The sequence below is a fragment of the Capra hircus genome, chromosome 11 (assembly GCF_001704415.2).
Source record: "Capra hircus breed San Clemente chromosome 11, ASM170441v1, whole genome shotgun sequence".
Lineage (NCBI taxonomy): Eukaryota > Metazoa > Chordata > Mammalia > Artiodactyla > Bovidae > Capra > Capra hircus.
This window is the reverse complement of record NC_030818.1, coordinates 62,775,859-62,789,370: the sequence shown is the minus strand read 5'-3', so window position 1 is coordinate 62,789,370 and position 13,512 is coordinate 62,775,859. Positions and strand designations below refer to the sequence as shown.

General features: G+C 45.1%; 1 protein-coding gene across 2 annotated transcripts in view; it reads left to right on the top strand.

Annotated features, from left to right (window-relative positions):
• The window catches only part of SERTAD2 (SERTA domain containing 2), a 112,881-nt gene that overhangs the window by 87,367 nt on the left and 12,002 nt on the right, over nucleotides 1-13,512 (top strand). The window contains exon 1 of one of the 2 annotated variants that reach the window (XM_018055424.1): nucleotides 2,364-2,662. The exons of the other annotated variant lie outside the window; for it this stretch is intronic. The gene's annotated coding sequence lies outside the window, so the exon portion shown is untranslated. Of the gene's footprint in view, nucleotides 1-2,363; nucleotides 2,663-13,512 lie in introns of those variants that run through there. 2 annotated transcript variants of the gene reach the window in all.

The window sequence follows — 13,512 nt, the reverse complement described above, 5'->3', positions numbered from 1 at the left end:
CATTTGCTAGGAATAAATAATATTTTTTAAAAAAATATGCATACTAAAGGGAAAGGGAGTTGACTTCAAAAACTCTGGGAAGGCCTTTCCTTAGCCTCATGGAGTTGGATTCCCAGGGCCAGGCAGGAATTGCTGGGCTGGGCTGAGGGGGGACTCTGCCCTAGGGGAAGGGACTGTGTACCACCTGGTGAGGGACCACATGAACAGGTGTTCAAATGGCCACTTCATGCTTTGACTTCTTGGTAAAAGATGCCAGAATATCAAAGTGGGGAAAGTGGGACACATATATAACACAGATACCTATATATAACATATATAAAATGATAAGGCATTTACCTTCACAAGTATGGGAAGGTGAAAAATATTTTACCTCAGAACTCAGATTGCTTTCCTAAGAACTCAGACCTTTCCTGAGCACACACAGAATTCGTGCTTTAGCAAAATCATGCATCCACTCTGGAGACACACAAATTGTCACTTTGATCTTTAGTTCTTCCAGTAATTCATCTGCTAGAAAATATCCAAGTGTCACAAAAATTGTGCAAGTCTAACTTGCTGCTCACTTCAATTCATGAATAACAGTTTAAATTTGTTTTAAATTCAAGAGAGCCTCTGGCCTCTGCTACAGAGAGATCACAGTATTGCAGCTTCTATTTCAATGGCTTCTCTTTAAAGTGAGTGGGTTGTTCGGAAATTGTTAGTAGTGTCCTCTCTGAAAGGCAGAATTCTGGAAATGAAAAATATCTTGGCCTCATGGCAAAATGTTTGAATACTGTGCCACTTAGGCACAAACTGAGCAGGATGCGCTGAGGGCCTGGACCACGACTTCCATGATGAGTAATTTGGAATGCCATTGTAATGAAAATTTCCAAAGATATCCACAAATCATTAGCTTTTAGCACTGGCTGTACTTAAAAATGAAAAATCTGTGTAACCTTTTAATTATATCGAGGGTCCAGTAAAAATCTTTTTGATTCCCTTTCAAGATAAAACAAGAAACATTTTCTCCTCTACCAACATTTTAGCCCAGATTTAATTTCAATAATATCGTCAATTTGATAACAAATCATTACTGAACAGTTCCAATAGGTCTCAACTTATCTTGATGTTAACGACTTATAATCACCTTTATGTTAGGTCTTAAAGCTTTATTATCCTTAAATATAACTAGTATAGTGGACCATTAAATTCCAAAGAGATCTGAGACGATATTGATTGGGGTGGCAGCCAAAATTTTAAGGTGCCTGAGTTCCTTTTCGTAACATCTTTAAACTGAATGCGCATGTCATTTTTAAAATAATCATTAATTTTCCAGGGGAGGTCTCCTGTCCTAGGACTTCTAAATTTGCACCACACACACAAGCCTCCCAAAACTAGTATAAATTTCCCTAATAAATATAAGTAGTTCAAAGCAGAACTTCTTAAGGAGAAGGAAAAGGCTATCGCTGTGAAACTGCGCCTAGGTGCCCCCTGCGTCTTCAAGCCAGGCGTCCCTACCTGCGTGGGCTCTGCCGGGTTTGCACCGCGGCCGAAGCCTGCCACGAAGGCTGCAAAGTCGTTTCCCTCCTGTTCCGATAAGGTACTCGACTTGGTGACCATTTCAAGTGTTGGGCTGAGGACACCGCACTCAAGGGGAATTTGTCCCCACCTCCAGCCGGAGCCTTCATCCTACTTCTCGGACACTCTGAGGGCCGCTCGTATGTCCAGAGACGCAGGCATCGGAGAGCGTCTCAGCTGCGGAGGCGCGGCCCCCGCCCTCCCGGGACATCTGTCTCGAAAACCCCGCGGACAGCGTGGATACTGCGCCCCGGGGTCGGATTTTTTTCTTTCCCCATCCCCCCCCACCCCCCGGGACCCTGCCTGCCCGGCTAACCGGCCCCAAGTTGCAGAATAGCTGAGATGCTTGTCATATTTGCGGTCGCGCGACTCAGCGGGCTGTGCGCGCGCGGCACTCGTTGCCGCCTTTGTCACTAGCGGCTCCGTCATTTGCATGAGTGGTCTGAGGGGATTATTGGTGGTTAGTTGTGGTCCCCTGGCCGGAGTGTCTCGTTTCCTCTCCCCTTCTCCTTAAGCTTTTCTTTAAGAGAAAATCAAGGGCGAGCCGGCTGGGAAGGGAGCCGTGGGCGGCGCTGCCACCCGGCGTCTCGCGTGCTCCGCCTGCCCCTTCCTGCTCCTGGGGCGGACGGGGCCCCGCTCGGCATTTATCGCGCCTCCCGGGACCGCCGGGGGAGGGGGCGGGGCCCGGCCGAGGGGGCGGGGCCTGGTGGTCGAGGGGGCGGGGCGGGCCGAGGGGCGGGGCCTGCTGAGCCCGGGGCCCGGAGCTCGCGGGAGGCTCGCTGGCCGCACGTCACTCCTCCACAGCTAGTGCTGGAGCAGTGGCTGCCGCTCGCTCGGTCAGGGCGCCCCCTCCGCCCGCCTCCGGCTTCCTCCTCCGCTGCCTGCCGCCGCCGCCGCCGCCGCCGCCTCCTCCTCCACCATTGTATAATGCTCCGAGCGCGCAGGCAGAGGACGGCGGAGTCTTAGCTTCGGTCTCGCCTCCTGCCCGCTCCTCGGCGCCACCCTTGGGCCCCCGGAGCGGGGGATTCCGCATGGAGCGGGAGTAGCTTGAGGAGTGGGCAGAAACCCCTCCCGATGTGCTAGTTCCCAGGTGGAGCTGCATGTGGTAAGTTCTCCCGGCGCCGGCTTGGAGGGGATTCTCGGATGCGCGGGGCTCCGGGTGGGTGGGGGCAGCGCTGGGACCTGGCCAGGGCCGGGTGAGCCTGGAGGGCGGAGGAGGGGCCCGGGCGGCCGCGAGGGTCGCGGGAGCCTCGGCGAGAGGGACCTGGGCTGGAGCAGGTACCGGGAGGAGCGCTCCCTCCCGCTGCTCCCCGGCCCCGCGCCCTTGGACCCCCGGGGCCGGCTCCGGGTACCCCCAGCGTTCTCGGGCAGATCTGCTGGGGGAAGGGCAGGCAGGGGACTGGCAGTCACGGACCGGGGTCAGGAGAGGGTCGGGAGCTAACCAGAGCCTAACGGTGGGGCGGAGGGAGCTTGGAGCTGTCGCTTTTACATCTGGGATCTGTGTGCGTGTTGTGGCGGTTGTGTTGTTGTGAACGTGCGAGACTTTTTCTTTAAGACTCGTATTGCTGGCGCGACGGCTGCTTCACTTTTCAGTCCTGTGGCCGTGTTTGCATCCAGCTTGCTTTAGTGTATTTCTGTGAGTTGCCCTGTGTTTTAGCTTAGAAACATCCTTCTCCGCCCTCTTTTCGCCCGTGCCCAAGTGAATTGATTTTGAATGTGTTAAACTGGATGTCTCATTAGTTTTTTAGTTAGAAATCTAAAAGTCATCTTAGTGGTGACCGCCTCTGACTGAGAGGGAGGGGGCCGAGGGGAGCCAGCTGTCCCAGGCCCTGGACTTTGTACCAAGACGTGGTGCCTTCAGAGCGCCTCTGCATCGAGAGAAAATCATAAATTCCCTCCACCCTCCCTTGGCCAGCAGTTATCTTACTTTTAGCAGAAATAATAGTAATAGATTGAGATGGGAGTAGAATTCTGTGTTTAGCCTTAAATTTCACAAAAAGATTAGGTATCATTGTCTTAGAATAACTTTTTGCTCCCAAGCTGGGTTAGTTTCAGGATGTTTCAGGAGGTGGAGAGTAAGTTTTTACAGGCACTTAATGGGGAAGGGCAATCAGCAAGGTGAGACGTCCAGTCTCAGACTGTACCAGTTTTCATTTGAGTCAAGCTGGACAGCCTCCTTTGGTCTTAAGGAAGATAGTAAATGTTTTCAAGCTTTGTTCATGAAATATGCTTTGTGATTTCTCAATATATGTTAAGAAATGTCCATAACGTGTGTAAAGAGCCTAGAAGTGGTACTAGCCAATCGGATCCCTGAGGCCTTAAGTGTTCAAAGTAGCCTTTTATAATTAGAGAGGAGTCTCTGACAAGAGTGAAGTGGGCTCTTGGCTCCACTCAACCCCTGGAGGACAGTCCACCTGAGAGCCTCTGGGTTGTTTTGCTGATGGGGGGGGGGGTAGTTGTTCAGCTACCCAGAAGCCATAACTCACCCCTAGAGCTCCTCCCACTCCTCCCCCTTTTTATAGCAGTCTATTCTGATTTGAGTGTGGTAGGGTGTGCTCTGAGGATGAAAATACCCATCCTCTGAGATCTCAGCTTCTGGCAGGAGCAAGAAGAGCTTGTTCGTAGATCTCTACTTTCCTGTTCATTTCAGCTATTTCTTCATGGGGGGGAAAAAAAGAGAGGGATAAATGTTAGAAAGTTTGCCTTTAACTTTGTTGATTTACTTAGAGATATTATACGTAAATATAAAGTTGTTTATGTTGTTCATCAAGTTTGGAACCCTTTAAAATAACTTTATTTCTTTCCCCTCCTCCTAATTAAAATGTGCATAAGCATGTTGCTCTCAGGTGAGAAAGCTTATGAAATGGATCGGACAGCCTTTTATTTTTTAAACATTCAGCTCTGTTCCTTGGGTAATTACAATAGATAGGAGACTTAAATTTTATAATACCAACTAAGTGTAGGACATGAATGTCCTAGGGAACAGTTTTATTGTCAAGCGAGTGTCACAGCTTCTTAGGTAACAGCTGCTTGGGCCTGTTTCCCTTAAAAAACTAAGAAAGGGATATTAGCTCACATTTATAAACCCTTTAGACTTCTGTTTGTTGAATTGTCCCCTTGAAAGCCTTTTATTTAATTGAGAAGCTGAAATATAAACTTTACCCAGTTGCCGTGCACTAAATTATTAATAATGAGCATAGTTAAATGGTATTTATTTTGATATTTTAAAACTCAAATTTGTGTAGCAGCGGATAGCTTTTGGCATATGCTATTTTAAACAGTGTTCCAATGGCAGAATGAGTTGCAACACTACTTAGAAAGGTGCACACACAAAAAATAGATAAAAAGCATATAAGGGGACATTGAAGATACATATGTACAAATAAATCAAGGTTTTTTCTGTCAAAAATTAAACTGGGAACACATGTACACCCGTGGTGGATTCATGTCAATGTATGGCAAAACCTTTTTATTTAAATTAAAAAAAAATTAAAATGATGAAGAAAATAAAAATAAAAGCATACTTCAAATTATCAGTAACAAGTTATACTAAAAGTTTGCCCATGGTCAAAATATTTTACACTTTAGCTATTGAGAAAGATAAAAGCTACAAAATAAACTTTTAGAAGTTTCTTTTGCTGTGGTTTCTTGTTAAAAAACAAATACTAATAAAAAGCATGAAGTTTTATTTTATATTTTGTTACATCAAAAAAATCAAGACAACTTTGTTAGTATTGTAACATAGACTTTAAAAATGTGTAGGTTAAGATGATATTTTGGAGTATGAACTCTAACTCACTTGTAGAATTTCTTAAAACTTTGTTGCTACAGAAATTTCATATTTAGTGTTACAGCCTATCCTGTAGGAGATAGTTATAGTTGCAGTAGTTTCTTGGCAAAGCAGGGGTGGGGTGGGGGGAGAGAGAGGAGAGAGAAGTGTCTCTGATTACTGAGTGCAAAGATCAGGTGTATGCTCAAGGCACCAGAGGACAAGCTCCAGTTTTAAGTGAAAATGGCCTTGAAATAAGGGTGACACCCACCTTCACGGTCTTTCCATTAATCAGCACTGACCAGCAGAACAGGATCATCTAAAAATGCGGTGGCCACTGCATATGCACAAATCATGTCTTTTCTACCAACTGTTAATAATTATTCCTTAAACAGCCAACAGAAACCCCCAAGCTAGGACTCCTGCTTAAAGAAATGTGTGGATATTTAATTTAATTCTAATATTCTTTTTTTTTTAAATTTATTTTCACTTGGAGGATAATTGCTTTACAATGTTGGTGTTGGTTTCTGCCATACATCAGCATGAATCAGCCTGTGGCAGGTACACATATGTCCCCTCCCTCTTGAGCCTCCCTCCCACCCCCCACCCCATCCCACCCTTCTAGGTTGTCACAGAGCCCCCAGTTGAGCTCCCTGTGTCTTGCAGCAAATTCCCATTGGTTATCTACTTTACATATGGTTAGTTCTAATATTCTTGAAGGAAAGAGCAGCTCACCAAAGTTGGCATATCTTTTAAACAAAATGATTATCTCCAATGGCCAGTGCAATTGGCGTTAAAGGCAAACTTCTGCCCCTCTATACAGATGCGGGGCAGTCCTGTGAGCAGCACTGTCCCCCAGAGCGCCCATCACTCATTGTGTGGAGCAGTGTCTTTCTCTATGAGCACTGTGTGGCAGTTCATTCTTTGTATGAATCTGTGAATGGCATATGTCAGGCCAAAAAGACGACATTCCTATTCTGGGTAATAAATGGATGCCTTGTTGGGTTTTTTTTTTTCCTTGAAGATCATGAGACAAACAAAACATACTTGGCTGTCTAAAAATTTTCTTTGAAATAGAAATTCAAAAATAAAAACATCAGAATATCTTTGCAAATGTATGATTGCTCATAGGACAAACCAGATGCATGTCATTTCAACAAGCACCCCAGACAATGAAAACTCCCTTTTGGAAGAGAATTCATTTCTCTTTGTGGTCCGAGGGCCCCAGGAGCTAGAAAGCCTCCTTCGTCTCCTCTCAAGGTCTCCCATCCCTCCCCTGAACTTATACGGGGATCCCTGCCTGGAGTCCCAGCAGCCAGTGCCACAATTTGGTGTATCTGTCTTAGCAACCCAGGAGCACAGAAGCCGTGTTCTGCACCCACTGCAGCTTTCAGTTCAGAATGGAGTCGGCATCTGCTGTCTCGTTTGGCCTCCTCTCACACTTGCACGCCCGTGTGTCCAGAGCTGGGCCTGCCCCTGAGCAGGGACAGCAGAGCCAGGGCCGAGTGTGCCCACTCGGCGCTGCCCCGAGTGGAGTGAGCCATGCGGATGCGTGGGGCGGGGGCCGGAGGGAGGGGAGCGGGGGACAGCGCCGGGCGGACTGCGCAACTGCTACAGCAGGTCCGACTAGTTTTAGGTGCCCAAAGGCAGCTTTGTTTCTCTGGTAACTCCGGGTAGCAAGCAGCAGACCTCAGTTGTGAACACTCATTTATGTCTGGCCTTACTCTCTCTCTGTCCCCTTGCAGAAACCTGTAGCTTCTCAGAGTTGCTCTTTAATCCTAAGCTTTTTTTTCTTTCTTTCTTTTAAAAACCTTCATAAGTGGTTAACTGAAAAGAGGAGGCTAAACCAGGCGTTTGTGTGCTTCTGAGGAGTTTCATGAAGTAGAACAGTGACCGGGAAGGGCTTCTGACTCTCTAGGACACACACACAGCCCCACTCACTCACTCACTCAAGTTGCCTCTGTGAACCTGTTCCACAAAAGTCAGAAGTCTTCCCTGATGGTGCCTGTGGTCAGAAAATTAAATAATGAAGCGTTACTTGCTGCTGATCAACCTTTAGCCCCTTGCTCTGCTCTTCTGGCTGACTGCTTATCATTCCACGCCAGCCACAGCTCGCCGGCTTCAGGCAGGCCGGCTGGAGTACCCCACCCTGGTGTTTAGAAGTGTTGAGTTAAACTCAGGGAATCTGAAAGTCCCAAGGTCATCTCTACACCAGAACAGGTTTGCATAAAATTCTAGCCACGCCAGTGAGATAACGAGGTGGCAACTGTTTTAATCTCAACCTGTCTTAGTACTTATTCCATTTTTTAATAATACTTGATACAGATTTGCTTTTCAGATTTCTTCCCTTTTCTTGAGGAGGGAACCTCCATATGTGTGTACTTCTGTGTCTTACTTGCTGTCACAGAAAACAGGTCTGGCAGAGGAATTTGAGCACCGTGGTCTGTAGCTGATGCAGAAATTTTTGCACTGCCTCTGTGCTTCTCACGAACCTGGTGATGGTCTTTTCTGAATAGTTTTTTTTTTTTTTAACAGACTACTTTAAAAAATATTTTTATTATGGCCAGAAATAGAAAATAAAATAGATTTTACCTGATGACGGTTGTTAGCTGTCTAGCAGTAGTTGGTTAGCAAATTCAAAACGTGGATTCCTCAAGTGGCACCTGCATTCTTGCTTCGGAAGCCTCTAAAGATAGGCAGGGTGAACAGAATGTTCAGGGGTGGCAGTGGGGTGGGGTGGAGGCAAGATCTCCTTAAAGGTCCTTGAAGCTCCTACAGGTTGAAGTTCTGAGAGGTAGTTTCCTTAGAAAATAAATATGTATTGCTTTCAGTGTGGTACTCTGATTACTTTTATTATGTTTGACTGAGTGACTTTGTGTAAAGTTCTGTGGGTCATTAGTTATCAATGCTCAGAAATCCTTCGGAAGAAATACTTTTTATCTCAGAATAGCCCCAAAGTAATTATTTTTTTTTAAAGAAGGGCTGTCATATTTACAAAGTATCATTCACTGCCTTCAAGCTTAGTTTGTATCCTCCTTTCCTTTTTCTACTCTGTGAATTATTCAAGTGTATGAGGTAAAGTTTAAGTTGTCTTTGTAAAACCTTATTAGGAGTCTGCCTAATTTTTAGAATTAACTAAACATTCTGAATATGAATGAAATAGATATTTACATAGTAGAATAGTTGTTTCTTCCCTTTAGTGTGTGTTAGTCACTTCAGTCGTGTCCGACTCTTTGCAACCCCATGGGCTGTAGCCCACCAGGCTCCTCGGTCCATGGGGTTTCCCAGGCAAGAATACTGGAGTGTGTAGCCATTCTCTTCTCCAGGGGATCTTCCCAGTCCAGGGATTGAACTCAAGTCTCCTGCATTGCAGGCAGATTCTTTACCCTTTGAACCACAAAGGAAGCCCTTCCTCCCTCTCACGCTTCTCTGAAGTATATTTCTTTTACCTCGTACCTTAAATTTTAATATGCTTCCCTGGTGGCTCAGACGGTTAAGTGTCTGCCCACAATGAGTGAGACCCAGGTTCGATCTCTGGGTTGGGAAGATCCTCTGGAGAAGGAAATGGCAACCAGTACTCTTGCCTGGAAAATCCCATGGGAGGAGCCTGGTAGGCTACAGTCCATGGGGTCGCAAAGAGTCAGACATGACTGAGTGACTTTACTTACTTAAATTTTAATACTCATATGTCATATTATAGAAATGTGATAGTTTTCTTTTTAGGGATAGTTTTCTTTTGAGGAATTCAAATTTAGACTATATACAATGCTTAGACTTACTCAATGAGTAAGTAAATAAAGAATATTTCTCTGGTTTTTCTCTTTAGATTGCATGTAGAAGTTAGAAGATTAAGTTCTGTATTTTTGAGGAATATAAAGTATGTCTTTTAAGTGATTTTTCACAGTATTGAAGCATTACCAATTTTAAAACAGGAGATTAGAAATTAATAATATCCCTTAAAAACACTTTTATAACAACACTCCCTAATGTAGCATACTTAGTTTTTGTTAGTTTTATTCAGTGACAAGTTAGTTGGCTAACAAAACCTAGAAGGTAGTAATGTTTTGTTTTAAAAAGATGAAATTTTATTTTCACAGATTTGTTCTAGCAAATTATGTTTACCTGTGTTGGTGCGACTGTTTTATGTATCTGAAGGCCTTCTTTAAAAAAAAAAAAAACACCATCACATACTTTTGGCAAAGTATTTGGTTTCAACCCTAAGCCTTTTCCCCTCTGACATTGTTTATTAAGGGTCTCTAGTGTGAGCAGAAAAACAAGGTATCTTTGGGGAAGAGATAGTACAGGAGAGTTGAAACCAGAATCCCATCCAAGCAATTATAAGTACTGGAGAAAAAAATGTTTTCATTATGCAGGGGAATGGGGGTGGGACAAGGCTGGTTGGCCTTTACTGGCAAATAATCTTAAGGGAAAGAAATTCAAATCTAAGAAGTCCTTCCCTTAATGATAATGAGGCTTTAGATTCAGCATGCTAAAGCTGAGTTCCTAACAACAAATTAGTGTGGAATAGCATCATAATTTTTAATGTCTATAATATATTATTTATAAAAATAATATTATAATGGTTCATATTTACCAAGTTTCCTGTGGAAAGATTGGTGATAATAGTTCGTCTCTTATGAACATACAATATCATAGAACTTCAATACCTCAAACAGTGGTGTAATTTGTAATTTACATAGGGAGAATTCCAGCAAGTTATATAATCAACTTGCTTCATGATCTCTCTAAGGTTACCACTGTTTTACAATTTAACGGCTCCTCCCCAATATTCTTTATGAAGTTTTCCCAAAAAACTGCCAGAAGCCATTTCTGTTCAGTGTGGAGGCAATTTCCTGTTATTACAAAGCAATTGGATTGTTGAAGGCTTTTCTATCCTAGTAAAATTCCTACTGCTAACCTTGATACTCATTGTGTGGTTGGAGATCCCTTTAGGACCCCCAGTGGAAATTCTGAACTACTGGCTTCTCCCAGTCCACATCTTATGACTCAGGCTGTGTGTTTGTTGTGTGTGTTCTTGCTTCAGGAATCCTCCAGGGATTTTAGTCATGGATTTTGAAACATCAGTGTTGCTTATATACAGACAACAACCTTTTCTTTATACAATATTTCCAGATTTCGAACCATAGCATAATATAGTGTGGTCTTGGCAGGGCTCTTGGCTTGCCAAGCAGTGTCCTATGGAGACCTGAATTAGGGAACAGTCTTGGAAATGTGTATACTTTGAGATCTGTAGATAGAAATTGCGGTGAATACTCAGAATTCAGGAGTGCCTGTTGCTCTCCTGCGCCCCTTTGTGGTTAGATGTGATACTCTTTCAAAGCTCAAGAGGAGCTCCAACTTGTAGTGGGCATGTTTGTTTACAAAGAGCATTTATAGCGTTTTCTGAGTAAAATAGCCTATCAAGTTAACATCAGAGTTCTCACTGAGGGTGTAAATAGTTTATTGTGTTTGTTTGACTTTGTCTAAATTTGTAGAATTTAAAAAATATGTATTGATGTGTGTGTACATGTTTTACCTTTTTCTTATGGAAAATTCCAAACACACTCAAAAATAGAGAGAGTACAGTGCATCCCCTTGTGCTCATCATTGGGCTTTAACAGCCATCAATATTTTGTCAGTCTTGTTTCATCTTCATGGTCTTTTTTTTCCTAGAGTATTTTAAAGCCTATTCCAGGCTTAGAATCTTTTTTTTTTTTTTTTTTGCTTATCTTAAATTTAGAAACTGTATAATTCGGCTCAGTCTTTTGCTTTAGGTGTGCAGTGCTTTTAGTCAAAATTGTTACATAAACTAAGGATTGTAAACATCCTCAGTATCTTTGGAAGGTGACTTATGTCCCTAGCTTCCTAAGAGTTAGGTCTAAAACCTAAAGTTCCCAGCTGGCTGAGGAACCAGTAAGACAGGATATTAGAAATATTTTCTATTACTTAACAGTTACAGTCTAAAAAACCTGTTTCTTTACAGATGTTTATTAACAAGGCCATAATTTATTCCTAAGAAATATTCACTTGAAATATTATCTCTCAGGATTTGTTTGCTAAATGCAGTTATCAACATTTGAAAATGTCCTTTTCTTTTTCCAAGAGGAAAGGTTATGTTTGACAAACCAGTCAGAAACCGTCTGCAATTTCATAGAAGTAGATAAAAGTCCTAGGAGGGTAGGCAAGAGTTTCTTACATCCCCAAACAGTAAAAGCTGTTGACTTCGAGGCTGACTTCCTGGCCGAATTTCGGTTTGTCTCCAGGCTTTAAGACGCTGTCGAGAAAGCCCGGGGATTGTTCGCTGCGGGACCCGTCCGACTGGAGTCTGATCGCGGATGCGCGGCCGCGCGCTACCCGCGGCGGAGAGCGCCGCCGGGAGAGCCTGGGGAGGCGCCTCCGCAAACAGTGGTGTCGGGTTACACCCTCCGAGCCGCGCCGAGCGCGCCTAACTGGCTTGATCTAGTGACTGGCTTCATAATTACATTGCTGATTTGTTAGGGAAGGCTTTGTCTTACTTAGCAATTAGCATGGATGTTACTGCAGGGACCTCATCCTGGATGAGCTTGGGCTTAAAAAAAGAAAAAGAAAAAAGAAAACTTCCCCGATAGGGGCAGCTTTAGGGGTTCAGTTACTCACCCTCCCTTGTCTTCTGGGAGTAAACACGCAGAGGCTTTCTCCCTGTTGGAATTTTGCCCGTGTTTCTGCCATTCCCGGAGGCCGGAAGCAGTCGCTTTGGGGTCTGCAGGCAGCCTCGGGGAGTGCTGACCCCCGCATGGCCTCCCGGAGGCTCACCCCCAGGAACTGGGGAACTGCACGGGTCACAGTGCATGGAACACCCCCGCTGGCAGATCCTTGCAGGCACCCCACTTTCTTTTTAAAATTAATTTATTTTAATTGGAGGATAATTACAATATTGTGATGCTTTTTGCCATACATCAACATGAATCAACCATGGGTATACATATGTGTTCCCCCCATCCTGAACCCCCTCTCCCACTTCCCTACCCACTATCCCTCTAGGTTGTCCCAGAGCACTGGCTTTGGGAGTACCCCACTTTCTGTCAGCTCTCTCCCAGATCTGCCAGCATCCCCCACCCCCCCCACCCCATGTCCCTTCAGGGTGTCCTGTCTAAGTCGTGTCGCCCAACCCCCACCCCGTGGCTTCTGCTGTTACCTGGGGGAGGAAGGATGTCAAAAGCATAGCCATTATCAGATTCCTGAGTGTTGGATGTTTATTAAGGTGTAATATTTTAACAGTATAGAAAGTTGTCTAAGGGAACCTGGCTTCCCCTGTGGAACAAGGAGGGGGCCTCTCCTTCCTGCCCGGGAGGTGCTGGGTGACCAGCTGACAAAAGAGCTCTTCCCAGAGTTCGCCGGAGGCTGGTGGCAGGCGTCCTGGTCAGGAGCAGGGGCTCTCCACTTGGACCACCTCAAGAGCAGGACCCAAAGCATACCCTAAGGCAGGCGTCAGAGGGGAGAGATGAGAATATTCTGTGTTTCAGAAGTTGTCTCACCGGCATTTGTAGCCAGCCTCTCTCCTGCTCTGGAGAGACTGTCACCCACTCAGTAGTTTTGCCAGGGGCAACTTCTTTCTTCTTCCACTGCCCCGGAAAGAAACTGAAAGTGTGCGCGTGTTTCCATTTAAAGGACTTTAACTTTGGGTTTGGCGGCTCAGGATGTCTGAATGAGGAAATAGCTTCTGCTAGCCTGCTTGAAGACACTCGTCACACATCATAGCTTCTTTTTTCTTCAAACTGGGTAGCTCTGTGAGGGAAAGTCATCATTCTGAGTCATTAGCGTTACTGTGAACGCCTCGTTTTTATGGTTTTTAGTGTTAGCATGGGCACTTCTGGACCCTTCAGCAGCCCGTAGTCACCAGCAGTCACACAGGACGGTGTGGTTGGGGAGACCCGGGACTGAGCCTTTCACCTGAGAGCTGTTAACTAGTGACACGGGCATAGCAGGCCAGCGGCTCATCGAACAGCAGACGCCAGCCTCTTCAGCCTGGTGAGGACGTAGAGTGAGACACGCTCCCGGGGAGCCCAGGGCCCCACTAGGAACTACCCTCCCCTGATGGCAGACACCAGGACTGAGCTCTGCCCTGTAAACTGACTGTTGAGACATGTCACTTAATCGTGAAGCCCGCTACACTCCTGAGAAAGGAACACCCTGGCTTTCTACTTGTC